This window comes from Pan troglodytes, chromosome 5, assembly GCF_028858775.2.
Source record: "Pan troglodytes isolate AG18354 chromosome 5, NHGRI_mPanTro3-v2.0_pri, whole genome shotgun sequence".
Taxonomy (NCBI): Eukaryota; Metazoa; Chordata; class Mammalia; order Primates; family Hominidae; genus Pan; species Pan troglodytes.
In genome coordinates, this window is record NC_072403.2 from 24243448 (window position 1) to 24269770 (window position 26323).

At 42.6% G+C, this 26323-nt stretch overlaps 1 protein-coding gene and 1 non-coding gene across 2 annotated transcripts in view; one reads left to right on the top strand and one right to left on the bottom strand.

Moving 5' to 3' along the window:
* RNF144B (ring finger protein 144B) overlaps positions 1-26323 on the top strand; it is a 188909-nt gene that overhangs the window by 9532 nt on the left and 153054 nt on the right. The gene's annotated exons all lie outside the window — the stretch shown is intronic.
* On the bottom strand, positions 20192-20294 carry LOC112209564 (U6 spliceosomal RNA). Its single transcript, XR_002944402.1, has one exon. It is a non-coding gene; the product is annotated as a U6 spliceosomal RNA (small nuclear RNA).

Genomic DNA, 26323 nt, shown 5'->3' on the forward strand with positions numbered 1-26323 from the left:
TGACTTTATTATTTAAAAACTTTGTAAAATTGACAAATAATTGTACATATTCATGCAGTACATAGTGACGTTGTGATACATATAATGTATAGTGATCAGATCACAGTAATTAGCATATCCATCATCTCAAACATTTATCATTTCTTCATGTCGGGAACATTCAGTATCTTCCTTCTAGCTATTTGAAACTATATACATTCAATATCTTCCTTCTAGCTGTTTGAAACTATGTATTATTATTAACTAGAGTCATCCTACAGTGGTATAGAACACTAGAACTTAGTCCTCTTTCCTAGCTGTAATTTTGTTCTGGTGAGCCCAGATCGCGCCAGTGCACTCCAACCTGGGTGATAGAGTAAGACTCTGTTCCAAAAAAAAAGAAATGCATTCTGATTTTCTTTACCACTTCAGGGAGAAGGGAGAGAGCAAGACACAGACGATATTAGAGAAGGGAATTTGTCTGAATTTCATTAACATATAAGCCTTTTGTTTCAGTCTGCAAATGTTTATACATTATCTTATTTTATCCTTAAAACAATTGCTTTAGAGTCAAATAATCATAACCTCTGAATTCAGAAGGTTGTGGACTGAATACTTCCCTAATGATGGAACTTCTTGCGGATTACTTAAGTTTTCTTAGCCTCATTTCCTTCGCCTGGAAAGCAGTGTTTGAACTCTGGGAAAAGGTAACATCTACCTCATAGAGTTGTAAATATTGTGGGAGATAATTATATAGGAATTGTCAGAACCCAGACTGATGATAATAGCCATGCCCTGAGTTAGCCCAGGAGTGTGAAGCGGAGAGACCTTCAACAATGGAACCCTGAGGACATAGAGGAGAAGTCAACAGGAGGCTGAGAAGGAGTAGCCAGAGGGTAGGAGGAAGACTAGAAGAGAGTGAAGTCGGGGAGTTAAAGGGACTATAGACATTTAAGATGAAAAGAATAGTCATTAGTGTCATATATTATGACAAATTTCCGGTAGCTTTGGCAATTAGGAACTTAGTGTGAGCTCAGCCACAGGCAGTTTCAGTAGAGATATGCAGGTAGAAGGAAGACTGTAGTTGGATTGATTAATGAGGTTAAGGAAGCAAGGAAAGTGTAAACAGCCAATAAGAAAAAAAAAAGTTTCTCCCTTAGGAGAAAGGGAAAACATAGAGAAAGGAGAGAGATGGGTCAGTAGCTAGACAGATACTTAAGATTGGGAAACTGGATTTAGATGTGAAGGAATAGCAAAATTTTTTAAAAATTTAAGGACTAGGCCGGGCGCAGTGGCTTATGCCTGTAATCCCAGCACTTTGGGAGGCCGAGGCAGGCGGATCACTAGGTCAGGAGATCGAGACCATCCTGGCTAACACAGTGAAACCCCGTCTCTACTAAAAATACAAAAAAATTAGCCGGGCATGGTGGCAGGCGCCTGTAGTCCCAGCTACTCAGGAGGCTGAGGCAGGAGAATGGTGTGAACCCGGGAGGCGGAGCTTGCAATGAGCCGAGATTGCGCCACTGCACTCCAGCCTGGGCGACAGAGCGCGACTCTGTCTCAAAAAAAAAAAAAAAAAAAAAAAAAAAAAAAAGTTAAGGACTAAAAGTTTGCCATATTTAAATTTTTTCCAGTAAGGATATTAAAAATACTACTATCTAGGCTGGGCATAGTGGCTCACGCCTGTAATCCTAGCACTTTCAGAGGCTGAGGCAGGCTGATAGCTTGAGCCCAGGAGTTTGAGACCAGGCTGGGCAACATAGTGAAAACCTGTCTCTACAAAAGATACAAAAATTAACCAGGTGTGGCGGCATGCACCTGTAATCCCAGCTACTTGGGAGGCTGAGGTAGGAGGATCGCTTGAGCCCAGGAGGTTGAGGCTGCAATGAGCCATGATTGTGCCACTACACTGCTGCCTGGGCAACAGAGTGAGACCCTGTCTCAAAATGAATGAATAAATAAATAAAATTACTACCTAATATTATTTCAGAAAAGACAGAAAATACTAACATTTAAAAATTGAATAACCCAACTTTGTGAGAAAGTTAGTATCTCAGTGAAGATTTTCTTTTCCTGCTTAAGAGTGTCTTTTCCCCGCTGGTTGAAGGTTCCATCTCTCCTTGTTTAGGGATTTGGCTTCATCAATTTTCTTCTCTCAAATACTTTCAACCTCTTCTTCTCTATTGACTCTTTTCCATTAGCAAATAAGCATAGTCTACTCACCTATCTTTAAAAAAAGCACAGGTCAGCTGGGCACGGTGGCTCATGCCTGTAATCCCAGCACTTTGGGAGGCTGTGAGGGTGTTTGGTCAGGAGTTCGAGACCAGCCTGACCAATATGATGAAACCCCGTCTCTACTGAAAATACAAAAATTAGCTGGGCGTGGTGGTGGGCACCTGTAGTCCCAGTTACACGGGAGGCTGAGACAGGAGAATGGCCTGAACCCGGGAGGCGGAGGTTGCGGTGAGCTGAGATCGCACCACTGCACGCCAGCCTGGGTGACAAAGTGAGACTCCGTCTCAAAAGGAAAAAAAAAACACAGGTCAAAGTTAGTGAGAACCTAAATGAAAGTTGTGGCAGAGGGGATTGGGAGGAGGGGCTAGATGGGATAGATGGGATATAAATAGTGTTAATGGGACTTGGTGACTGATTGAATACGGCAGGTGAGAGACAGAGGGAGGAATCTAAAAATAAATCCTAGAGACCTGGTTTGGGTTTATGGTACACGGTGCAGTCATAGAAAAGGAGAAGCAGGGCTGGGAGAATGAAAACCTGTAACTTCAGTCCAATGTGCCTTAGGGTGTTGTAGGTCAGGAACTCTGACTCTGCCTTTGAATCCTGCTCCTGTATCCTCCTAACTAAGCTTCCATTCTACCTCAACACCCATTGTCATGACTCCTTTTCATAGTTGGCCCTTAAGCCTTCATTTCTGGGGTTATTTAACTATTGGGAGTTCAAACCCTGCTTCCTAGAGTTTGTGAGCCAACAGAATGTGTTTATTTGTTTTTGTTTTCATTTTTGTTTTCTGAAAACAAATGAAAATGAACTAGTTGATAGAAATATGAGTACACATGTAAATAGAGGATGTTAAAATGGAACCGTTTTAGTTTCCGTGTTAGCTGTGGCCTAAGACAATAGAAGCCGCATTCCAAAGTCAGGTAAGAATACAAAGCAGGTGGAAAAGGAAGCACAGGAGAACAGGTCAGCATTGTCCTCCAACCAGGTTAGCTCACTGACCACATCCAGCCAATGAAACAGGTAGGAGAGGCCAAGAAGATAAAGATTAGAAGATGATTTTTAGAGAGTTGATGATGGGCTTGAGTCCCTCCCTCCTGGCCACCATGGGAGAGGGGTGTAAGGTCCTTGCCCCTTCAACCTACATCTAGAGATAGGAGTTTTATGCAGACCATTTGGAGTACTTAATGTGCATCCCCCCACAGATTGAAAGGCATAGTGGACCAGTATGCATGCCTGAGAAATCTAAAGAACAAGAGACCTGCTGGCTGGCTCCTCTGATGGTGGAGCAAAAGAGATGTAGCACATTGTCTTATAGTTTGATAGAGCACAGAGTGCAGCGGTTGTTTCCCAGAGACCAAAGGTAGACCACACAGGTGACTGACGGGGCCTGGGGTCATCTCAAATCATGTGTAAGCATGCCTTTTGGACCCCAGCAAGAAACAGCCATAAGTAACCATCTGCAGAAAGCAATCTGCAGGTGAAATATCTCCAGTGATGAGGGTGGGCTGGGAGCGTCTCTACTTCCCAACTTCCTATCTCCACCACTACCATCCCACCTGGGCTCAAGAGAAGAAGTAAGCTTTATTTATTTATTTATTTATTGAGATGAGTCTCGCTCTGTCGCCCAGGCTGGAGTGTAGTGGCACAATCTCTGCTCACTGCAACCTCTGCCTGCCGGGTTCAAGCAATTCTCTGCCTCAGCCTCCTGAGTGGCTGGGATTACAGGCGCCCACCACCACGCCCGGCTAATTTTTTTGTATTTTTAGTAGAGACGGGGTTTCACCATCTTGGCCAGGCTGGTCTTGAACTCCTGACCTTGTGATCCACCCGCCTCGGCCTCCCAAAGTGCTGGGATTACAGGCGTGAGCCACCGCGCCCAGCCCGAAGTAAGCTTTAAATGCCCACCAAGCCTGTAGATCACCAGCCTTAGGTCATTGCAATTGTCTTAATCAAGGAAGAACTTTCCTTCTGCCTCTTCCTCTCCCCACCGCTTCCTCAGAATGAGGGATTAGTATCAGAAACTGGGGTTGCCTAAATTAGCAACCTAGCTAAGGAGAATACAATCTTCCCATGTCTACCTTCCCCAGTACAAGTGGCTAGCGTTCGTTCATTCAGCAGGCCACAGGTGAAGGAGGAGAGAGGTTTAACTTCACATCAAGTTGGAAGAGTTGGAGTGCTATATTAGATTGGACACATCGATTACAAAACTGTGACTGATTTTCTGGACTTGGGGTGACTTGAAGTGTTTTCATCATTTAAGAATAATTAGAAAATCATGGCAAGCTGGCTGCAGTGGCTCACACCTGTAATCCCAGCACTTCGGGAGGCCCAGGTGGGTGGACTACTTCAGCCTTTAACTCCTGGGCTCAGGGAATCTGCCCACCTCAGCCTCCCAAAGGGTTGGGATTACAGACGTGAGCCACTGCACCCTGCCCGGATCTTCTTTACTCAGATTTACTCAAACTTCAGATGTTAATCTCTCTCTCTCTCTCTTTTTTTTTTTTTTTTTGACAGAGTCTTGCTCCATCACCGAGGCTGGAGTGCAGTGGCATGATCTCGGCTCACTGCAACCTCTGCCTCCTGGGTTCAAGCGATTCTTCTGCCTTAGCCTCCCAAGTAGCTGGGATTAGGCACCTGTCACCACACCTAGCTAATTTTTGTATTTTTAGTAAAGATGGAGTTTCACCATGTTGGCCAGGCTGCTTTCAAACTCCTGACCTCAAATGATCTGCCCACCGTGGCCTCCCAAAGTGCTGGGATTACAGGCGTGAGCCATCGCACCCGGCCTCAGATGATAATCTCTTGCACAAACACCCTCACAGATATATCCAGAAATGATGTTTGACCAACTATCTGGGTATCCCATAGTCAAGTTGACACATAATATTAATCATCACAAAGAGACAGTGGAGAAAACAGACCCCTTCGGTATAATAGTCGTGTAAAACCATCTATAGATTTTCAGTGATATATGATTAGCAAAAGGATAGAAGAGAAGGGCAGAGATGGCTATTTTATGAATTAAACGTATTCACAGAAATGTCACAATAACTTTTTATTTCTTAAAATGATGCTAGGAGCATTTAAATCAGTTTACGTATATATTAGGTAATTTTATTTATTTACTTTTTTTTTTTTTTTTTTTTTGAGATGGAGTTTCACTCTTGTTGCCCAGGCTGGAGTGCAATGGCACGATCTTGGCTTACTGCAGCGTCCACCTCACGGGTTTAAGCGATTCATCCGCCTCAGCCTCCCAAGTAGTTGGGACTACAGGCGCGTGCCACCATACCTGGCCAATTTTTGTATTTTCAGTAGAGATGGAGTTTCACCATATTGGCCAGGCTGGTCTGGAACTCCTGACCTCGTGATCCGCCTGCCTTGGCCCCTCCCAAAGTGCTGGGATTACAGGCATGAGCCACCGTGCCTGGCCTATTTACTTATTTATTTATTTATTTATTTATTTTTTGAGATGGGGCTCTATTGCCCAGGATGGACTGAAGTGGTGCTATCATGGTTCACTGCAGCCTTGAATTCCTGGGCTCAAGCGATCTTCCTGTCTCAGCCTCCTGTGTAGCTGGGACTACAGGCATGTGCCACCATGCCTGGCTAATTTTTTAATTTTTTGTAGAGATAGGGGTCTCCCTATGTTGCCTAGACTGGTCTTGAACTCCTAGGGTTAAGCAATCCTCATGCCTTTAATGCTGGGATTATGAGCATGAGCCACCATGCCTGGCCTACATTAGGTCATTTTATTTTTAAAAATTATTTAATAAATTATTTATTTGTGAGACAGGGTCTCACTCTGTCACCCCGGCTGGAGTGCAGTGGCATGATCTTGGCTCATTGCAACCTCTGTCTTCCAGGCTCAAGCAATCCTCCCACTTCAGCCTCCCAAGTAGCTGGGGCTACAGATGCACACAACCATGCCCAGCTAATTTTTAAATTTTTAGTAGAGATGAGGTCTCCCTATGTTGCCCAGGCTGGTCTTGAACTCCCAGGCTCAAAGGATCTGCCTGCCTCAGCCTCCCAATGTGCTGGGATTACAGGTGTGAGCCACCGTGCCTGGCCTACATTAGGTAATTTTAAAATGAGGTTTACAATCTGTTCCACAGCTGGGGAAATGATCTGAGATATTGCCTGGGTGTAGTAAGCACATAAGACATTCTTCTCCTTCTGTTCCAGAGAATCACAGAAGCAATAAACAGCTAAGATTTATTGTTCACCATTTGTATTCTGCCACTGATCAATTAAAACAAAACAAAACAAATGTGTGTGTTCCTGTAAAACAATAAAGATGATGCCCATTAGCCAATAAAATGTAGAATAAACAAGAATGCTAATGGCTTTCTCTTTTCAGCTTTTAGGAATTTTAAAAGGGCTTTAAATTAGCTTTTAGATTATCTTCCCAGAATTTGCAACATTATTACTCAATCGAAGTCTTTTAATGGCAAAGGAGTGACAAGGGACAATCTAAATAACATTTCTATTAATGTGTTCCTAAAAGTTGAAAAGACAACTTGAAAAACACGTGTGAGTTGCACATAAAATATTTACAATGGTGGGGAACACATGCAATTTATTTCATAGAAGTGGAACTTTGGACCCAGAGGTAGGCTATTAGATTGGCCTGGAAAGATGGAAGAAAGATGACCACTGGGCACGAAGGCATGACTCAGCCTTCTGTGGTTCCAGTGTAAAACCTTCCTGTGCCTGTAGAATTCTAAGGGCAATGCCGTGTTGCCCTGGTGTGCTGCTGAATGCCTGCTATCCTTTAGTATAGTCGTAAGAGCATGAGTGCTAGAATATGCCTCAGGCATAGTCCATTTTCTTTCTCTCTTTCTTTTTTATTTTTTTGTTTGAGACGGAGTCTCGCTCTGTCGCCCAGGCTGGAGTGCAGTGGCACGATCTTGGCTCACTGCAAGCTCCGCCTCCCGGGTTCATGCCATTCTCCTACCTCAGCCTCCCAGTAGCTGGGACTACAGGTGCCTGCCACCACGCCTGGCTAATTTTTTTTTTTTTTTTTTTTTTGTATTTTTAGTAGACACGGGTTTTACAGTGTTAGCCAGGATGGTCTCAATCTCCTGACCTTGTGATCCGCCCGCCTCGGCCTCTCAAAGTGGTGGGATTACGGGCGTGAGCCACCGCACGTGGCCAGGCATAGTCCATTTTCTATTATTGCTTTTTCCCTGTGGTAGGTAAAATGCCAAGGTGTGGCCCAGGATTCCTACCTGCTGGTATCTACGCCCTGTAAAGGAAGGGTCTCCTTGAGTGTGAGTGTGACTTGTGAAGATGATGGGTGTGAAGACATGGGATGGCGTGACTCCCATGATTATATTACATCGCATAAGACTCTGTCAAAGCTCACTGGAAAGAAGTTCTCCCACTGGCTTTGCAGAAGCAAGCCATTTTGTGAGAGCCATGAGACCGGGACTCTAGAGCAGCCACTAAGTCCTGCTCTAGAATTCTGTAGCCATGAAACAACTTGTCCTAAGTTGTTTCATGGTTACAGAAAATGAATACACCCCCTATTTTCTCTAGTCTACACTCTTAGATTTATTATAAATGTTACTAGAAATTCTGTTTTTGTGCTCCTTAACTTCATATATTTCCCATTAAATTTTTCTCCCTCTGTATTGTGCCCTGGGCTTTCTTCAGCTTTATCTTTAATTTCACGAATTCTCTCTTCAGCTGGCTGTACTGATCAGTCTCTGCTTTGATAATTCAGTGTAACGAACCCCGGCAGTGACTTAATAGCTGATCCCGATTTCTTGCTCACATTGCACGTCAGTGGCTGCAGGTGGAGAGCAGTGTCTCTGCTCCAAGGTCATGTAAAGTAGACCTTGTGTACCTTCTCACTCTGAGACCCAGGCTGAAGGAAGAGAGCAGCTCCTCTCTGGGATGTGAGATTCTCATGGTGGGCAATAGGGCTGACTGAGCCTTGAAATGCTTCCTAAATCCTCTGCTTACGACTGGCTGCATTGTCATTTAGGCCATTGGTCAAAACAAGTCAGTGGTCCAGCCCAACATCAATGAGATGCAGAACTAGATTCCTCCCCAGGGGAAGAAGCAAGGAGTATTTTTGAATAACAATACAATCTGTTATAATGGCCTACTTTAGTTTTTTTTTTCCATTAATGATATTTTTAATAGATCTCTATTGGTTCTTTTTGAATCTCCTTTTATTTCATAATGTCCTTTTCTTGACTTACGTGTTCTGTTCCATCCATTATCTTTTCAAACATTTTAAAACCATTAACATTAACATTCTTAGTGCTTTATCCTTTGTACTTTCAATGGAGTCAATTATCTTTTTTGTTTCATCTCTCCTGTTTTTTGTTTGTTTGTTTGTTTGTTTGTTTGAGATGGAGTTTCCCTCATTTTGTCCAGGCTGGAGTGCAGAGGCGCGATCTCGGCTCACTGCAACATCTGCCTCTCGGTTCAAGCAAGTCTCCTGCGTCAGTCTTCCAAGTAGCTAGGATTACAGGCATGCACCACCACGCCCGGCTAATTTAGTATTTTTAGTAGAGATGGGGTTTCACCATGTTGATCAGCCTGCTCTCAAACTCCTGACTTCAGGTGATCCTTGATCTCCCAAAATGCTGGGATTACAGGTATGAGCCACCATGACTGGCCTCTTTTTTTTTTTTTTTTTTTTTTTGAGACATACTCTTCCTCTGTCACCCAGGCTGGAGTGTAGTGATGTGATCATGGCTCACTGCAGCCTCAACCTCCCAGTCTCAAGCAATCCTCCCACATCAATCCTCTCACCCAGCTCTCAGTGTAGCTGGGACTACAGATGTGTGCCACCATGCTGGGCTGATTTTTAATTTTTTTTTTTTTTTTTTTGGTAGAGATGAAGTCTCATTATATTGCCTATGCTTGTCTTGAACTCCTGGCCATAAGCGATCCTTTTGCCTCAGCCCCTCAAAGTACTGGAATTACAGGCATGAGCCACTGCACCCAACTTCTGTCTTATTGCTAATTCCCTCTTTCTCAGGGTGGTTTATTGGCTCATGAGCCTTATCATTTTTGACTCTTAACTTCATCAACAGGTTCCACATGTTCTGTGGTGCAGTGGTGTTCCTGTGAAGCAGTTTTATATTTCATTTGTCAAGTCCTGCGTATTTTCTTAGTTTTGGACCTGGTTTCCAATCCTGTGTAGTTAAGGTGCACTTGAATTCCTTTCATCTACCTTGAACAGGCTTAAATCTCTAATTTCTCGTGAGTGATTCTTTTTCCATGCATAGTCCACAGCAAGTGGCAAGCTTTTGTACTGCTTCCCTCTTGAGAGGAAGGTGGTATTCTTTTTTTTATTCGTTCCTCCCTTCTGACTTTATATATTAAAATAAGAAAAAAATAAATGTATATGTATATGTATATATACACACATATACATAGACACACACATTATATATATATATGTATACATGTATATATATTCTTTATAATTTACATTTTTTTAGACATGGGGGTCTTGCTGTGTTGCCCAGGTTGGTCTCAAATTCTTGGCCTCAAGAGATCCTCCTGTCTCATCCTCCCAAAGTGCTGAGATTACAGGTGCCAGCCACCATGCCCGGTCTATTATTTATATAAGGTGTTTAATTTCAGCTCCATGTGGTAGATAAATGCCACACTGGAAAGTGGGTATCCTATTGTCATATTTCTACTAGGTCTTCAATTCCTACTCAACATTGTGGGTTTTGAGTTTCTTTTCTGTTTCTGAGGGATTGCCCTTTCTAGCTTTCTGCCCAGCTATGCGTTTAAAAATATTTTGTTGGCCAGGCGCGGTGGCTCATGCCTGTAATCCCAGCACTTTGGGAGGCCGAGGCCGGCGGATCACCTGAGGTCAGGAGTTCGAGACCAGCCTGGCCAACATGGTGAAACCCCGCCTCTACTAAAAATACAAAAATTAGCTGGGCATGGTGGCATGCGCCTGTAATCCCAGCTACTCGGGAGGCTGAGCCAGAAGAATTGCTTGAACCTGGGAGGCGGAGGTTGTGTTGAGCCGAGATCGCGCCATTGTACTCTGGCCTGGGGCACAGAGCAAGACACCGTCTCAAAAAAAAAAAAAAAAATTTGTTACATTCAGCCAGGCATAGTGGACCATGCCTGTAATCCCAGCACTTTGGGTTTTGGGAGTCTGAGGCAGGCAGATCACTTGAGGCCAGGAGTTCGAGAGGCCTGGCCAACATGGCAAAATCCCATCTTTACTAAAAATACAAAAAAAATTATCCAGGTGTGGTGGCACACACCTATAATTCCAGCTACTTGGGAGGCTGAGGCACAAGAATCACTTGAACCCAGGAGGTGGGGGTTGCAGTGAGCCGAGATCGCACCACTGCACTTCAGCCTGGACGGCACAAAACTCTGTCTCAAAAAAATTGTTACATTTTATTCAGAGCTTATGTGTGTTAACATAGAAGGGTGTGGGATGGGGTGGGCTTCCCAAATTAGCTCAGCATGCCTTATTGCCTAGAAGTCCTTAAATTCATTTTGTGACCTTTCCCCACAAAATCCTATTTGAATTTTTATTGGAATTACACTGAATCTATACAGTTATTTGGAGAGAATTTACGTATTTAAAATAGTGAGGCCAGGTTTAGTCCTGTAATCCCAGCATTTTGGGAGGTCAATGTGGGAGGATCACTTGAACCCAGGAGTTCAAGACTCCTGGCTAATTAAAAAATTAAAAATTAAAAAATTAGCTAGGCATGGTGGAGCATGCCTGTGATCCCAGCTACTCGGGAGGCTGAGGTGGGAGGATCACTCGGGCCTGGGAGGTTGAAGCTGCAGTGAGCCATGATTGTGCCGCTGCACTCCAGCCTGGGTGACAGAGCAAGACCCTATCTCAAAAAGTAAACAAGCAAATAAATAAATAAATAAATAAAATATTGAATTCTCTCATCTATGAATGTGGTGTATATCTTACCATTTATTTAAGATTTCTTTTTTCTGTCCTACTGAAATCATGCATTCAAAAGATAGATACTGTGTACTTATTATTAAATTTAGATCTAGGTTTTATATTTTATTCTTGGCTTATTATTGTGTAATTTCTGGCTTGCTGAATAACCATGAGCAAATTATCTAATCATTATAGTTTTAATTTGGTTGAACTGTTAAATTACTGTTATTCAACTCAAGTGTTTAGTAAGTACAAAGCAATGAACTTACTGGATAATTAAGTTGTTTAACATTTTCATTTGTAAGTTTAATATCAAGATATTACAGTTCAGAAAGATAAAATATACATTTATCAAAATTACTCAAGATGCACATAACTAAAACTTTTTGAAACATAAGTAAAAATAGAAACTGCAAAGAGAGGAGTAAACTAAATTAATAAATATGATTTTGTTCTTGATGCATGCCAGAGTCAGAATTTGTAAAATCACTGATTGAAGGATGGAAATTGGCCGGGTGTCGTGGCTCACACTTGTAATCCCAGCACTTTGGGAGGCTGAGGTGGGCGGATCACCTGAGGTCAGGAGTTTGACACCAGCCTGGCCAACATGACAAAACCCTGTCTCTACTAAAAATACAAAAATTAGCCGGGTGTGGTGGTGGGTGCCTGTAATCCCAACTACTTGGGAGGCTGAGGCGGGAGAATAGCTTGAACCTGGGAGGCGGAGGTTGCAGTGAGCCGAGATCACACCACTGTACTCCAGCCTGGGTGACAGAGTGAGACTCTGTCACAAAAAAAAAAAAAAAAAAAGAAGGAAATTGTGGAACTTTGAGCAGACTTAGGACTGTTGGTAGACAGGGGTGTTCAGTTTTAGGCAACAGACATTAAGTGAGCTGGGTGATCTTCATTCTTAGGGTGTGGTTAAGAGTCAAAGACACAACAGAAACATTAAGTTTCCAAAGAGGCCTTGTAGAGGTGTCAGTGAAAACTCTCTGCCAAAGCCCATCCCCTTTTCTAAACATGAAATCTGTGAAATACCATGCAGATCCAACATTAAAGCCTTCTCAACAGTTGTACCAGAAGATGGCAATCACTGTGGTTCTTCTTTCACTACAGTGCCACTATGTAATCAATACATTATTATTGCTTACAGAGCCTTATTGATTTAACTCTATAGTGCTCTTTTCTCATTGGCTCCATTTATTAATATAGACACTTAGAGCTGGAGGGAACTTCAGAGATTTAGAATTTACAAACTAAAGATGTGTGTCAGAATCTTTTTGTGGAACATTTTGTTTTGTTTTCTTTTCTTTTTTGAGACAGAGTCTTGCTCTGTCATCCAGGCTGGAGTGCAGTGGTGTGATCTTGGCTCACTGCAACCTCCACCTCCCGGGTTCAAACCATTCTTCTGCCTCAGCCTCCCAAGTAGCTGGGATTACAGGCGCCCGCCACCATGCCTGGGGAATTTTTTTTGTATTTTTAGTAGAGACGGGGTTTCACTGTGTTAGCCAGGATGGTCTCAATCTCCTGACCTCGTGATCCACCCACCTTGGCCTCCCAAAGTGCTGGGATTACAGGCGTGAGCCACCGCGCCTGGCCAACATTTTCAAAATACACATGACACCTTCTGAATTAGCAGGTCTGGAGTGCGGGTGGGTATGTGTGTTTGGAAGAGTTTCCTAGGTAATCTGACAAAGTGTTCTGGTTAGGAATTATTTCTCTAGTCTAACCCCTTAATTGTGTAGAGGAGAGACTTTACTTGGAAGAAAAATGCTTCTAATTTAAGATTGCCTTCGTTAACATAGGCAGTTAGAAAATTTAGGCCTTAATGATTCAATTTCTCCAGTTCTTTCTGAGCTCCTATTTCACCACCATCAAGCTGTAATTTTGTTTCTGACTTAAGGACTTGGGGTTTAGGTAGACCTCTATTTTCAAAACAGATCTCTTTATCTCTATAATGTGATGAATGAACAATGCTCTACAGTTTTGGGTTTAGGAATCGTGACAAGCTCTTTAATTATAATAATTCAAGTTAGTTGTAAACAGGTGCAGCAGGGAGACAGCCGACAGACCCACTGGGCCCAATGCTGGAAACCATTCTGAAGTTTTTCAGTGTCTATGGGGCAAAGACTTAGCTCTGGCTGGAAAAAAATATATATAGATATATTTTTTGACAGAGTTTCGCTCTTGTTGCCCTAGCTGGAGTGCAATGGTGTGATCTTGGCTCACCGCAACCTCTGCCTCCCGGGTTCAAGTGACTCTCCTGCCTCAGCCTCCTGAGTAGCTGGGACTACAGTCATGCACCATCATGCCCGGCTAATTTTGTATTTTTAGTAGAGACAGGGTTTCTCCATGTTTGTCAGGCTGCTCTCGAACTGCCAACCTCAGGTGATCCACCCACCTCAGCCACCCAAAGTGCTGGGATTACAGGCGTGAGTCACCGCACCTGGCCAGGAAATAATTTTTCTAGATCGACGAAGTTTATTTTACATTAATGTATATCTGAAGTAGTGAATGGCATGTTCAATTTATGACCTGGCATCATCTCCCACCCTGGACACATTTAATGACTTTTCAAGTCAGATTTTGGAAATATGATTAACCAGACTTGGGGTTTCTGCAAATATAAGTTTGCTTTTTCAGATGGGTAAAGCAGGCTTCTGTATACAATTGAAAAGCAAGAATGTCTGTCCTTTCCTCACACTGAATATTAGGAAGAAACCCCACAGAGAATCTTAGCATTCGTGGAAAAGAAAAGAGTTTACTTTAATCTTAGTTTGGACCATTCACTTTAGTTTATTAGTAGCTAACCAGGCTCTTTTTCACATTGGGCCCCACATTCAGCTTCCTTAACTACACTGATTGAGACAGGACCACCCAGGTTGAAGTGCAGTGGTTCACTCATAGCTCATTGCAGCTTTGAACTCCTGGGGTTAAGTGATCTCGCCTCAGCCTCCTGAGTAGCTGTCACTACAGGTACGCACCACCCATGCCTAGCTATTTTTTTATTTTTTGTGGCGATTGGGTCTTGCTATATTGGTCAGCTGGTCTAAAACTCGTGGCCTTAAGTGATCCTCCTACATCAGCCTCCCAAACTGCTAGAATTACAGGAATGACCCACCATGCCCGGCCCAGATCAAGATGTTTACTAACATAGGATCTAAATAGAGTGTCTTGGCTTTAAGTGACTAGCTTCACAATCTACCTTTTGTTAGAACGGATTAGGGAGTCATATATCTAATTTCATATTTTCCTTTATCAGACAGGAGCTTATACTATTATCTTTCCATATTATATAAAACCAAGTGTTTCTTTTTCTTTCAAGATCAGCCTAATGATCAGGAATAAATAAGAGTGCCCATATCTCATCAACTGGTTGGACAGGATGACTTTAGTTCACATTAAGAGTATGGGCTGATTCCTATAAGGAAAAAGTATAATGCTACATTATTGCTTTGTAGAATTTAGAATTCCCTCAACCCTATAAGAAAAGGGACAAATACAAGTATAGAGAAATAAATAACAAAAAGATTGTTTATCAAAACATAGTAAAGCACAGTCAGGTCTAGAATGAACAGAAAACTTTTGCTTTGGTGAGAAAAGCTGCTCCTAGATGTTGGTGTAAGATTCTTTGGTGCAAGCCAAACAACATACTATAATTCCTTGAACAAAGTGAGATTTTCTGCTTCTGTGACTATTAAGAAAGCACAATAAAAAAAGCAACAAAACAAAACAAATGCCAACCAAGAAATAATTATTTTTGTATGGTTTTTTGAATTAAGACTTTTTTTTTTGGAGACGGAGTCTTGCTCTGTTGCCCAGGCTGGAGTGCAGTGGTGCAATCATGGCTCACCACAACCTCCGCCTCCCGGGTTCAAGTGATTCTCCTGCCTCAGCCTCCTGAGTAGCTGGGGCTACAGGCACGTGCCACCATGCCTGGCTAATTTTTGTATTTTTAGTAGAGGTGGGGTTTCACTATGTTGGCCAGGCTGGTCTTGAACTCCTGACTTTGTGATCCACCTGCCTTGGCCTCCCAAAGTGTTGTGATTACAGGCGTGAGCCATCACGCCTGGCCTTTTTTTTTTTTTTGAAATGGAGTCTCGCTCTGTTGTCCAGGCTGGAGTGCAATGGCGAGTTCTCAGCTCACTGCAACCTCTGCCTGCCGGGTTTAAGAGATTCTCCTGCCTCAGCCTCCTGAGTAGCTGGGATTACAGGCACCTGCCACCACGCCCAGCTAATTTTTTGTATATTTAGTAGAGACAGGGTTTCACCATGTTGGCCGGGCTGGTCTCGAACTCCTGACCTCAGGTGATCTGCGCACCTTGGCCTCTCAAAGTGCTGGGATTACAGGTGAGCCACTGCCCCCAGTCTAGTTGTTGCATTTTTAAGAGAAAATATTTTGACTTTAGTATTGCTAATGCGGTGAAGAGTCCTGAACGCTCTCATAAATTCATGTAAATTAGGATTGTAGGTCTTATAAGGCCAGATAGGACCTCAAAAATCATCTAGTCTCACCCATTCCATATTTTACAAATGAGGAAACTGATGTGACCTGCCAAGGTCATCACTTAGCTGGTGGTGGAACAAAGGGTATTGCAGGAGGTTCTTGATTCTTAGTGACATTCTCTTTAACTTCTTTTGGCTTATGATTTAAAAATTAAGTACTTCATAAACTGTTGTGTATTCAATCAGAGGGGGTCAATATTCAGTTTTTTATGTTTCAGAAATAGAGGGTATGGTAGCTACGCTGTTCTCCAAATATGTTCTGGCTTTCTGTCTTCTTGTTTTTTGTTTTTTGAGGGTCGAGGTCTCATTCTGTTGCCCAGGCTGGAGTGCGGTGGAGCAATCATAGCTCACTGCAGCCTTGAACTCGGGCTCAAGCCATGCCTGGCTAATTTTTAAATTTTTATAGAGACAGGGGTCTTGCTATGTTGCCTGGGCTAATCTCAAAGTCCTGGCCTCAAGCAATCTTCCCGCCTCGGCCTCCCAAAGCGCTGTGATTACAGGCGTGAGCCCCTACACCCAGCCACTGCTTTCTAGTATTGCATTTAGTGACCCCATGTGGTTGGGTGGGATGTTGTGATCAGTTTGACCAATGATTTGCAAGCAGAATTGTATGTCACCTCTAATTTTTTTTTTTTATTTTTTAAATTGACAAATAAAAAATATATGTAGTTATGGTGTACAACATGACATTTTGACATATGTATATATTGTGGGATGGCTAAATCAAGGTAATTAATGTATACTGAGGAGGGGTTCTTAATCCATGAAGCTTTCTGGGGATCTGTCTCTGACTGTTTACTTGCAGCAGCATCCCTGTTGAGCCAGGACGGACATTTGGCATGAATGAGAAAGCCCTTTTTGTTTTAAGTCACTGGAATTTTGGGGTTATTTGTAACCTCAGATTACAAACCTGTAAAGAGTGTTTTCTTAAAAGGAAGCCAATGCTTCTAATTTAGGCTGTGGCATTAAAGGGAAATGAATTTAGGCAACACATCTGGCAATTTAGAGCAAAAAAAGTGATAATGAAAATTTTTTGGTTATTGAGGGTTTTTTTTTTTTTTTTTTTTTTTGAGGAGGGAATGTTTCTATGCTATTATCTTTATTCTCCACTTCAGTTTTTTTTTTTTTTTAAATCTCCTGTGGTAGTAAACTATGCATGGAATTACTGTCAAAATCAATCTCAAAATTAAAATTACAACCAGGATTCAGTAAATTAAACTAAGAGTCGAGGAATCTGGGTCCTGGTTTTCATCTTGCCACTGCGTGACCTTCAATCTATCTGGGTCTCAGGACACTCACTTATCTATAAATAGGTGTTGAAACAAATCATCTTGAATATCTTTCTAGCTCTGTTAATCTGTAATTCCAGGAAATCAAAGTAACATGCTGCTAGCTATTTTAGGTTAGGGATCTTAAACACAATTTTAAAATATAAGAACTAGGCCTAAAGGTATCTTGGTATAACAATTTAAAGAGTAATGAATACTCGGATTCATCTGAAACTTGAACTGCCCTGAAACATGATATTTCGTACTTTCATGGTCCTATTTCTTCAGTGAGTACTAGCCATGATTTTTAAAATGTACTTTTACTGGGCACAGTGGCTTACACCTGTAATCCCAGCATTTTGGGAGGCCGAGGCGGGCGGATCATGAGATCAGGAGATCAAGACCATCCTGGCTAACACGGTGAAACCCTGTTTCTACTAAAAATACAAAGATTCCCCAGGCGTGATGGCATGTGCCTGTAGTCCCAGCTACTCAGGAGGCTGAGGCAGGAGAATTGCTTGAACCCGGAGGCGGAGGTTTCAGTGAGCCGAGATCACGTCACTGCACTGCAGCCTGGATGACAGAGTGAGACTCCATCTCAAAAAAAAAAAAAAAAGTACTTTCCAGGTTTTTCTGATATTTAAATGTATTTTTCTTGTATTTAAGAATGAATTATTTCTTTTTAGTATTCAGAAAATGTTTCCCAAGGATGTCGTGGAACTGTGCCTGTTTTGTTTAACTTGCTTTTTTAGTCTCACCAACATTTCTTGTAGAGATGTGGATGAGATTTTTCAACTTTATCTAAACTTACCTTACTCTTCCTGAGTTCTAAGACTTTGGAAAAATATTGACAGGCTCAACATTAGCCTCTCTCTCTTTTTTTTCTTTTGAGACAGAGTCTCACTCTGTCACCCAGGCTGGAGTACAGTGGCACCATCATGGCTCACTGAAGGCTTGACCTTCCAAGCTCAAGTAATCCTTCCACCTCAGCCTCCAGAGTAGCTGGGACTACAGGTGCATGCTACCACACCCAGCTAATTTTTTGTATTTTTTGTAGAGATGAGTTTTTGCCATGTTGCCCAGGCTGGTCTCAAACTCCTGGATTCAAGCAATCCACCGGCCTCTGCCTCCCAAAGTACTGGGATTACAGGCGTAAGCCACTGTGCCTGGCTAGCCTCTTTTTTTGATGGAAGTGCAAAAATGGCTGCATTTAAAGGTTCAGCTATCAAATATTTCGGAATGTTTTGTTTGCAAGTCAATTTTGGCTAGAAGGCTCAAGTGACAAAACCATTAGGATCAATTGTCACATGTCCTAATGGTAAAAGTGGTATCACTGGTTTCTTGCTCTGGCTTTTTGACTTCTGTCTTCTTAGAACCAAAAGTAAGCTGGCCACAGAGCCACAAAGCCATAGCCCCTGGCCGAAAGGTGCCCATCTTAATTATTTTAATTTCATTGTTAACACATTGGTAAAGGGACTAGATGATCTATGAAAGCCAGTCCAGTTGTTTGATTTTTTGTAAACACTCTTCTGGATTGTTCATTTTTTACTTATTAATTTTTTACACTGCAGTTCACTACTAGAGTTAGTGTTGTAGCATCATACTCTTTATCAGAGATATTACATGATGAGGAAAGTTGCTCATAATGATTGTCATTAATCTTGGTTGTAAAGTATACTTTTCACAGAATCAGAAACTGCCTGAAAATATAAACCTATTCAATTATACTGAGCCTTGTTTTAAATCAATGGCAAATAAAATGCTCTTTATATAAAATTCAATTTTTTTTTTTTTTGAGATGGAGTCTCACTCTGTCACCCAGGCTGGAGTGCAGTGGCGCGATCTCGGCTCACTGCAAGCTCCGCCTCCTAAGTTAAAGTGATGCTCCTGCCTCAACCTCCCGAGTAGCTGGGACTACAGCCGTGTGCCACCACGCCTGGCTAATTTTTTGTATTTTTAGTAGAGACGGGGTTTCCCTGTGTTAGCCAGGATGGTCTCGATATCCTGACCTCGTGATCCACCCGCCTCTGTCTCCCAAAGTGCTGGGATTACAGGCATGAGCCACTGTGCCTGGCCTATAAAATTTAATTTTTAAGAAAGCAGAGGTGTGACGTTTTGACTGGTGTTACTTATTTTGCATTCCTTTTTTTATTCTTGTTTTTTTTTTTGAGATGGATGGAGTCTCGCTCTTGTTACCCAGGCTGGAGTGCAATGGCGCAATCTCAGCTCACTGCAACCTCTGCCTCCAGGGTTCAACCGATTCTTCTGCCTTAGCTGGGATTACAGGTGCCTGCCACCATGCCCAGCTAATTCTTTACAATTTTAGTAGGCACAGGGTTTCACCATATTGGCTAGGCTGTTCTTGAACTCCTGACCTCAGGTGATCCACCCACCTCGGCCTCCCAAAGTGCTGGGATTACAGGCGTGAGCCACTGGCCTATTTTGCATTCCTAAAACATTATTTTCATTTTCTGCTTCATCTGAATCTTCATCCACCCCGCCCCCAACCCCTTTTTTTAAGAGGCAGATTCTTGCTCTGTCACCCAGGCTGGAGTGTAGTGGTGCCATCATAGCTCACTGTAGCCTTGAACTCCTGGGCTCAAGGGATCCTCCTGCCTCAGCCTTCCAGGTAGTTGGGACTGCAGGTGCATGCCACCACACCTGGCCATTTTTTTTTTTTTTTTTTTTTTTTTGCATTTTTTTGTAGAGATGAGGTTTTGCTATGCTGCCCAGGCTGCTATCAAACTCCTGGCCTCAAGCGAGCCTCCCGCGCTGGCCTCCCAAAGCTCTGAGATAACAGGTGTGAGCTACCACACCCAATCAGAATCTTAAATGCAAAGGCAGTTTTAATGGTCTTACCCAAAGAAATAAAAACCTAACATGAATACAAACATTACTCAGTCATAGGAATTCTTATTAAAAATCCTATGTACAAAAGCACTATTCAGTGCCTTAAAAAGCTGGAAATGGTTATCTTAGAGATATATTCTTATCAACTTAGACTAGTAATCCTCCCTGCTCTTAAATATTGGCTAATATATTCAAATTATTTATTTCCATAGGTTTTTGGAGAACAGGTGGTATTTGGTTACATGAGTAAGTTCTTTAGTTATGATTTGTGAGATATTGGTGCACCCATCACCTGAGCAGTATACAGTGAACCCAATTTGTAGTCTTTTATCCCTCACTCCACCCCCACCCTTTCCCCTGAGTCCCCAGAGTCCATTGTATCATTCTTATGCCTTTGCGTTTTCCTAGCTCAGCTCCTACTTATGCCTGAGAACGCTCAATCTTTGGAAATATGGAATCCTTCACAAATTTGCGTGTCATCCTTGCGCAGGGGCCATGCTAATCTCCTCTGTATTGTTCCAATTTTAGTATGTGTGCTGCTGAAGCAAGCATGCTAGTGTAGTATAGTGCAGTGTTGGAGAAGATGATTCAGAGTCTCCAGATTTCAGTTGACTTTGAAGGATGCACAAACCCCCAAGGCCAAGGTAATGTGCTGGAAGCTTTCTGTGTATTTGCTAACGATGATCTTGGGGTCTCTGGATAGGTATGAGAGGAATGTGGGGTGAGGTATTTGGCTGACTCATCTATGCCACCACACTCAGACAGCACTCAACTGAGCTAAACCAGAATCTGCATGTCATAACTTGGGTGTCTTAATTGCCAAGGAGTGTGAATGGGGTGGAATGCAATAATGGAGGATGCCCTGAAAAATGGTCTGATTTGATGGTATGCGAGATATATGCATTTTGCATGATTATTTTCAGCAGAACACTTGCTACTTTAGACATTTATTTTTAGCCTTCTAAAAGCTAGTAATGTTGTTTGCTTGATTTGTTATATTCATTTCTCAGACTATTATTCAGGTTCAGTGAATAATATTAAGAAAATCCTAATAATTATATTATTCTGGGCTTTTAGTTAATAGACCCATAAGATTTCTCTTAGCTCAGCAACTACTCACAAAGGGAATCAACTATATTCTTATAGTACTCAACATCTGAGGTAAGTGCAGGTATTTTTCATTCACATTTGGGAGTTTTGTTTGTTTGTTTGTTTTGTTTTTTTTTGAGATAGAGTCTCGCTCTGTCACCAGACTGGAGTGCAGTGGTGTTATCTCGGCTCACTGCAACCTCTGCCTCCCAGGTTCAAGCGATTCCTCTGCCTCAGCCTCCTGAGTAGCTGGGACTATAGGCGTGCACCACCATGCCTGGCTAATTTTTTGTATTTTAGTAGAGACGGGGTTTCACCATGTTGGCCAGGATGGTCTCGATCTCCTGACCTCATGATCTGCCCCCCCTTAGCCTCCCAAAGTGTTGGGATTACAGGCGTGACCCACCACACCTGGCCTGGGAGGTTTTACAACATGTTTAAGTAACTGTACCTAGCGCACCCTAAGGGAATGTTGCTAATAATAGGTCTGATGTTTGGGGAAAAGTGTTTGAGCTCATCAAAATAAAAGCAAATAAAAGAACAAGGAAACAATAATTCTTGTGTAAGTGTTCTGTTAACTTGTCTATGTTGGGCTCGGATGGGAAAAGCAAGCCACTTCTCCTGGCTGAATGCTGGCTGCCAGCTTGCATCTGCCGCTGCTGCTAAGTGTCAGTTATGCAGAGCCCCTGACCCCTTTCCATTTTCAGAACAAGAATAGAACTAATTGTAGCATCAGGATGCAATGCATTCCAAAATATATTTCCTCTGAAGCAGTAATCTCTTCCACATCCTGCAAAGCAACTGAGAAGGACATTTTTTTTTTTTTTTTTGTCACTGAGAATATTTTTGACATTGGATTTGAAATTCTAAACCTCAAATGAGCTGGAAAAAATAATTCAAAGAATCCAATTTGTATATACTTCAAATATTTTAATAATGAATCCATGAGACCATCTACATTCTTTTGCTATGGTGAAATTGTGCTGTGGTAACTTGCACTTAAAATAAGAAAACCAGTTTTAGAGCGCATTTCCTCATGATGGTAGATGCCATAATGGTGTTGGATCGGCCCAAATCACAAACTTGGTAAAGTTTGCATCTTTCTCTCTTTCTTTCTTCCTTCCTTCCTTCCTCCCTTCCTCCCTCCCTCCCTCCCTCCCTCCCTTCCTTCCCTCCCTCCTTCCTTCCTTCCTCTCCTTCTCTTTCTTCCCTCCCTCCCTCCCTGCTTCTTTCCTTCTTTCCTCTCTCTCTCCTTCTCTCTTTTTTCCTTCCTTCCCTCCCTCCCTCCTTCTTTCCTTCCTTCCTTCCTTCCTTCCTTCTTCCCTCCCCTCCCCTCCCCTCCCCTTCCCTCCCCGCACCTCTTTTCTTTCTCTTTCTTTCTGATATAGTCTTGCTCTGTCACCCAGGCTGCAATGCAGTGGTGGTGCGATCACGGCTCACTGCAGCCTTGACCCCTTGGGCTCAAGCAATCCTTCTGCCTCAGCCTCCCAAGTAGTTGAGACTACAGTTGCATGCCACCACGCTTGGCTAATTTGTTTTTGTAGAGATGGTGTCTCACTATGTTGTCCAGACTGGTCTTGAATTCCTGGACTTATGCAATCCTTCCAACTTAGTCTCCCAAAGTTCTGGAATTACAGGTGTGAACCACTGCCCCTGGGGCATCTCTTTTCTTCATTATATTTGTTCTTTAAGTTTCTCTCCTGCTCAGAAACCCTTACCCTCATTCCGATCAACTTCCAGTATTGGACAAAGTTCTTCCTTAACCACATTAAAAAATCTGATCTCGAAATACCTGTATCCCCATGTTTATGGCAGCACTATTCACAGTAGCCAAGATATGGAATCAACCTAAGTGTCCATCACCAGATGAATGGATAAATAAAATGTGGTATATATACACACAATGGAATACTATTCAGCCATAAAAAAGAACAAAATCCTATAATTCATGGCAACATGGATAAGCCTGGAGGACATTATGAGTGAAATAAGCCAGGCACAGAAAGACAAACACTGCATGTTTTTACTTATATGTGGAAGGTTAAAAAGTTGATCTCATAGAAGTAGAGGGTAGAATAGTCATTAATAGAGGCTGGGAAGGGGAGTGGGGAAGAGGGAGAGCGGTTGGTTAACAGTTATAAAATCATCAGGCCAGATGTGGTGGCACATGCCTGTAATCCCAGCACTCTGGGGGGCTGAGGCAGGAGGATCACTGAAGCCCAGGAGTTTGAGATCAGCTTGGGCAAGATGGCAAAACCCTGTCTCTATTAAAAAATAAATAAATAAGTAAATGCTGAGACCAGTTCAGTCGTGGAGATCCTAACCCAGTGGCGCTAGAGGAATTAAAGACACACACACACACACAGAAATATAGAGTATGGTGTGGGAAATCAGGGGTCTCACTGCCTTCAGAGCTGAGATCCTTGAACAGGGATTTACCCACATATTTATTGACAGTAAGCCAGTGATAAGCATTATTTCTATAGATTGTAGATTAACCAAAAGTATTCCTTACGGGAAACAAAGAGATGGGCCGAAATAAAGGGATGGGTCTGGCTAGTTATCTGCAGCAGGAACATGTCCTTAAGGCACAGATCCCTCATGCTACTGTTTGTGGTTTAAGAATGCCTTTAAGCGGTTTTCCAGTTTTCCGCCCTGGGTGGGCCAGGTGTTCTTTGCCCTCATTCCGGTAAGCCGACAACCTTCCAGCGTGGGCATCATGGCTATTACGAGCATGTCACAGTGCTGCAGAGATTTTGTTTATGGCCAGTTTTGGGGCCAGTTTATGGCCAGATTGGGGGCCTGTTCCCAACGAGTAAGTAAAAATAAAAACAAAACAACTGATAGGAGGAATGAGTTCTAGTGTTCTATCAGCACTGTAGGATGACTACAGTTAAATTAACTTATTGTATATTTTAAAATGGCTAGAAGGGGCTGCGTGCAGTGGCTCACACCTGTAATCTCAACACTTTGGGTGGCTGAGGCAAGTGGATCACCTGAGGTCAGGAGTTCGAGGCCAGCCTGGTCAACATGGTAAAACCCTGTCTCTACTAAAAATACAAAAAATTAGCTGGGTGTGGTGGTGGGTGCTTGTAATCCCAGCTACTTCGGAGGCTAAGGCATGAGAATTACTTGAACCCAGGAGGCAGGGATTGCAGTGAGCCAAGATCGCACTACTGCATTCCAGCCTGGGTGACAGAGTGAGACTCCATCTCAAAAAAAGTAAAATAAATAAATAAATAAAATAAAAATAAAACAGCTAGAAGAGAGGATTTTGAATATTTCCAACACAAAAAAATGATAAATGTTTGAGGTGAATATACTAATTACCCTGAATTGATCATTATAAAATTATAAATTGATAATTTATAACCAATCAATTTATATAAATTCAATCAATCAATTGAATTTATAATCAAAAATCACTGTACACCCCACAAATCTGTACAATTATGTGTCAGTTAAAAAAATAAAAAGGAAAAATAGCAATAATTACATGGGCAAATAGAGCTTGATAGGGCTGTAAAAAAATCTGATCTTCAGAGGAATGTAAAACTAATATACACAAAGGCATCATTAACCAATAATAATGAGTGGAAATAGGAAACCTCTAATTTTGATGCCCAGGACTAACTTCTTCTGACAATAGGAAAGTTTTCGTAGTTTCTGCAGGACTTGGAGCCACAAGACCTGAGTCTAAGTCCTGGCTTAGCAGCTCTCTCAGCACTTCATCTTTCTCAGCTTCAATTTATATCTATTACTTGGGGGCTGCCATGATTCTACGAGATGGCATGTGTTGAAGTGTTTTATAAAACATGAAGCCGGCCAGGCGCGGTGGCTCACACCTGTAATCCCAGCACTTTGGGAGGCTGAGGCGGATGGATCACAAGGTCAGGAGATCAAGACCATCCTGGCTAACACGGTGAAACCTCGTCTCTGCTAAAAATACAAAAAATTAGCCGGGTGTGGTGGCGGGTACTTGTAGTCCCAGCCATTCGGGAGGCTGAGGCAGGAGAATGGCGTGAACCCGGGAGGCGGAGCTTGCAGTGAGCCGAGATCGTGCCACTGCACTCCAGCCTGGGGGACAGAGCGAGACTCTGTCTCAAAAAAAAAAAGAAAGAAAAAGAAAAGAAAGAAAACATGAAGCACCCTCACTCCGCAGTGTTTTTAAAAAATTGCTTTAAAATCATGCAAGGAACGGCAACTAGGAAGTCAGAGGCCCAGAGTTTATAAAGTACTGCTTTGCTACTCCCTAACCTCAGGGACCTCAGAAAAATCTTCTAACCATACCAGGCCTGTTTCTTTGTCATAAGAACCTCCAGGTTAAACCAGAATATCTCTAAATTTCCTTTCAACATGAGGCATTTTATAGTGTCATGAATTCAAATTGTTTGCAAAGAAAACACTATGACATCTAGTTCCAAGAACACAGAAGGTGGCATGAGTTTGAACTAGGAGGTCAGTAGAGGGATAAAAGAGATGGTCATAGTGGAGGAACTGGGGTTATCCTCCCAGAGGAGGCTGATGCGAGCTATAGAACAAGAGGTCTGTGTGGCAGGATGCCTAGTAAGAAGGTTGGGATGGGTTCATGGCTTTGGGGTAAAAGGTTGCAGGAATTTGGGAGCTGAATGAACAGGGATTATTAGGCGTTTGCGGAGGTGCAATGTTGTCCTGTGGGTAGCATATAATGCTGCAGGGATTTTGGTGGTCAGCAATGCAGGGGTGAAAGTGGCAGGAGGAGGGAGTGAATGACAATGACAGTGAAGACAAAGACTACCTTCTAACCTTTTCTCTCTCTTGAATCCACTGGGCAGTGAGAGTGATCAAGTTAAAGTGTAAATCCCATGACTTCTCTCCCCTGCTTAAAATCTTTTCATGGCTTTCCTTGTATTGAGATTATGCAAATTCCTTATCATTGGCTTTCAGGTCCCCAAGGGATTTGGCACTTGCCTATCTCTCCAACCACCTCCAACCCTCTGTTTCCATTCCACCTCTTCCTGAATTCCAGCAACACTGAGCAGCTTGAAGTCACCAAGGTATACCTGCAGTAGGGCTGTTTCTCTGTGGTTCTTTATAGGATTCACTGTGATTCTTGGGGAGTTTAGCTTAACTATTTCTTTAGACAAGCTTTCTCTGACCATGCTACATGTAGTACTCTCTTCCCCTTGTCTAAGCCCTTTGTTTCTTAAACAGCCACCACCACAGTCTATAATTATTGTACTTTTTTTTTTTTGAGGCGGAATCTCGCTCTGTTGCCCAGGCTGGAGTGCAGTGGCGGGACGTCAACTCACTGCAACCTCTGCCTCCTGAGTTCAAGCGATTCTCCTGCCTCAGCCTCCTGAGTAGCTGGGATTACAGACATGCACCACCATGCACGGCTAATTTTTGCATTTTTAGTAGAGACGGGGTTTCACCATATTGGTCAGGCTGGTCTTGAACTCCTGACCTCATGATCCACCCGTCTCGGCCTCCCAAAGTGCTGGGATTA